The sequence below is a fragment of the Muntiacus reevesi genome, chromosome 1 (genome assembly GCF_963930625.1).
Source record: "Muntiacus reevesi chromosome 1, mMunRee1.1, whole genome shotgun sequence".
Taxonomy (NCBI): Eukaryota; Metazoa; Chordata; class Mammalia; order Artiodactyla; family Cervidae; genus Muntiacus; species Muntiacus reevesi.
Genome location: NC_089249.1, coordinates 217788158 through 217791676, shown reverse-complemented (window position 1 = coordinate 217791676; position 3519 = coordinate 217788158).

Sequence of the window (3519 nt, the reverse complement as noted above, 5' to 3'; positions counted from 1 at the left end):
TCTGAGGAAGTCTTACAAATAGCTGTGAAAAAAAGAGACATAAAAGGCAAAGGAGAAAAGGAAAGATATACCCATTTGAACGCAGAGTTCCAAAGAATAGCAGGAGAGATAAGAAAGCCTTTCTTAGTGATCAGTGCATAGAGATAGAGGAAAACAATAGAATGGGAAAGACTAGAGATCTCTTCAAAAAAATTAGAGATACCAAGGGAACATTTCATGCAAAGATGGGCACAATAAAGGACAGAAATGGTAGGGACCTAACAGAAGCAGAAGAGATTAAGAAGAGGTGGCAAGAATACACAGAAGAACTATACAAAAAAAGATCTTCATGATCCAGATAATCAAGATCACTCACCTAGAGCAAGACATCCTGAAATGTGAAGTCAAGTGGGCCTTAGGAAGCATCACTATGAACAAAGCTACAGGAGGTGATGGAATTCCAGTTGAGCTATTTCAAATCCTGAATGATGATGCTGTGAAAGTGCTGCACTCAATATGCCAGCAAATTTGGAAAACTCAGCAGTGGCCACAGGACTGGAAAAGGTCAGTTTTTATTCCAATCCCTAAGAAAGGCAATGCCAAAAACTGCTCAAGTTACTGCACAATTGCACTCATCTCACATTCTAGCAAAGTAATGTTCAAAATTCTCCAAGCCAGGCTTCAACAGTACATGAACTATGAACTTCCAGATGTTCAAGCTGGATTTAGAAAAGTCAGAGGAACCAGACATCAAATTTGCAACATCTGCTGGATCATCAAAAAAACAAGAGAGTTCCAGAAAAACATCTGTTTCTGCTTTATTCACTATGCCAAAGCCTTTGACTGTGTGGATCACAACAAACTGTGGAAAATTCTTCAAGAGATGGGAATAACAAACCACTTGTTTGTCTCCTGAGAAATCTGTATGCAGGTCAAGAAGCAACAGTTAGAAATGGATGTGGAACAACAGCCTGATTCCAAATCGGGAAAGGAGTATATTGTCACCCCGTCTATTTAACTTCCATGCAGAGAACGTCATGAGAAATACTGGGCTTGATGAAGCACAAGCTGGAATCAAGATTGCCAGGAGAAATATCAGTAACCTCAGATATGCAGATGACACCACCCTTATGGCAGAAAGCGAAGAAGAACTAAAGAGCCTCTTGATGAAAGTGAAAGAGGAGAGTGAAAAAGTTTGCTTGAAACTCAACATTCAGAAAACTGAGATCATGGCATATGATCCCATCACTTCATGGCAAATGGATGGGGAAACAGTGGAAACAGTGACAGACTTTTTTTTGGGGGGGAGGCTCCAAAATCACTGCAGATGGTGACTACAGCCATGAAATTAAAAGACGCTTCTTACTTGGAAGAAAAGTTATGACCAACCTAGACAGCATATTGAAAAGCAGAGACATTACTTTGTCAACAAAGTTCTGTCTAGTCAAGGGTATGGTTTTTTCAGTGGTCATGTATGGATGTGAGAGATGGACTATAAAGAAAGCTGAGTGCCGAAGAATTAATGCTTTTGAACTGTGGTGTTGGAGAAGATTCTTGAGAGTCCCTTGGACTGCAAGGAGTTCCAACCAGTCCATCCCAAAGGAGATCAGTCCTGAGTATTCATTGTAAGGACTGATGCTGAAGCTGAAACTCCAATATTTGGCCACCTGATGCAAAGAAGTGACTCATTTGAAAAGACCCTGATGCTGGGAAAGATTGAAGGTGGGAGGAGAAGGGGACGACAGAGGATGAGATGGTTGGATGGCATTATCGACTCATTGGACATGGGTTTGGATAGACTCCGGGAGTTGGTGATGGACAGGGAGGTCTGACGTGCCAGACCGTTCATGGGGTCTCAAAGAGTCAGATACGACTGAACGACTGAACTGAACTGAACTGAACTGACAAGGGTGATGTTATTTGCATATCCGAGATTATTGATATTTTTCTCGGCAATCTTGATTCCAGCTTGTGCTTCATCAAGCCCAGCATTTCTCATGATGTTCTCTACATAGAAGTTAAATAAGCAGGGTGACAATATACAGCCTTGACATACTCCTTTTCCTATTTGGAACCAGTCTGTTGTTCCATGTGCCGTTCTAACTGTTGCTTCCTGACCTGCATACAGATTTCTCAAGAGGCAGATCAGGTAGTCAGGTATTCCCATCTCTTTAAGAATTTTCCAGAGTTATTTGTGGTCCACACAGTAAAAGGCTTTGGCATAGTCAATAAATCAGAAGTAGATGTTTTTCTGAAACTCTCTTGCTTTTTCAATGATCCAACAGGAAACCCTCCAATAAGTAGGTCTAGGATCCTGTTAGGTCACTGCTTTATTTCCTGTGTCCTGGTGTGTATGAAATCTCGTGTGCACCATCCAGGAGTGGAGTTTTTGTTTCCCCAAATCCCATGGAATTCCTGTGATTGAACTTTATTGTCCTTCAAACCAGATTCTCTAGGATCACCTCTTCCCATTGCCACATCACAGGCTGGGTATATGGGGCTCAGAAATTTTGCTATTATGAGAGAAATTCTGTGATACAGTTATTTTCCAGTTTGTGGGTCAGCCACTCAGTGAATACAGGATTTGATCTTATCCCAACTGTACTTCTAACATTTTATTGTGTCTTGTTTGTCTTTGATAGTAGGATATATTTGTCGCTATGTTCTAGAGGGGTTTTAGTTGTTATAGTTCGTTTGCTTCTGTTTCCAAATATTGTTTAGCAGATAGTTGTGATTTTAGTGTTTTCATATGAAGGAGTAAGCTTATGTCATCTATTCCATAGTCTTTTCACTTTATTTTTTCTTATTTTGGGGAGATGCATGTTTTTCTTTTCCAGATATGTTATGTGTTCTTTTGTATCACCTAGTCAGCTCTTAAGTCCTTCTTGTGTTCTTTTTTATTTCATTTGTGGTATTCTTTGGGCTTCCCTTGTGGCTCAGCTGGTAAAAGATCCCTCTGTAATGTGGGAGACCTGGGTTCGATCCCTGGGTTGGGAAGTTCCCCTGGAGAAGGGAAGGTCTCCAGCATTCTGGCCTAGAGAATTCCATGGACTGTATAGTCCATGGAGTTGCAAAGAGTCGGCCATGACTGAGCAACTTTAACTTCCACTTTATTCTTTACTTCTGAATGACACTTTTAAAATTTTCTCTTGTTCTTTGTGTTTAAAACAATAGCCACCCTAATAAGTGCAAAGTGGTATCTTGTGGATATTATTTTCATTTTTTTAAACACATAATGCTGTAGAGCATCTGTTCATGCATTTATTGGTTCTTTGTACATCTTATTTGAAGAAATATCTATTCAAGTTCTCCATTTATTTTTTAATTGGGTTTTATTTTGTTGTTTTTGTTAGGTTATAGAAGTTCTTCATTTATCCTGGATATTAATCCCTTAACAAATTAAGATTTACAATTTTTTTTCTCCCTTTTGGATTGTTGCCTCTTCATCCTCTTGATAATACACTTTGATGCACAAAAGGTTTTAGTATGGATGAACACATATTTACCTATTTTTTATTTTGTACCTTGTGCATCTGTCAA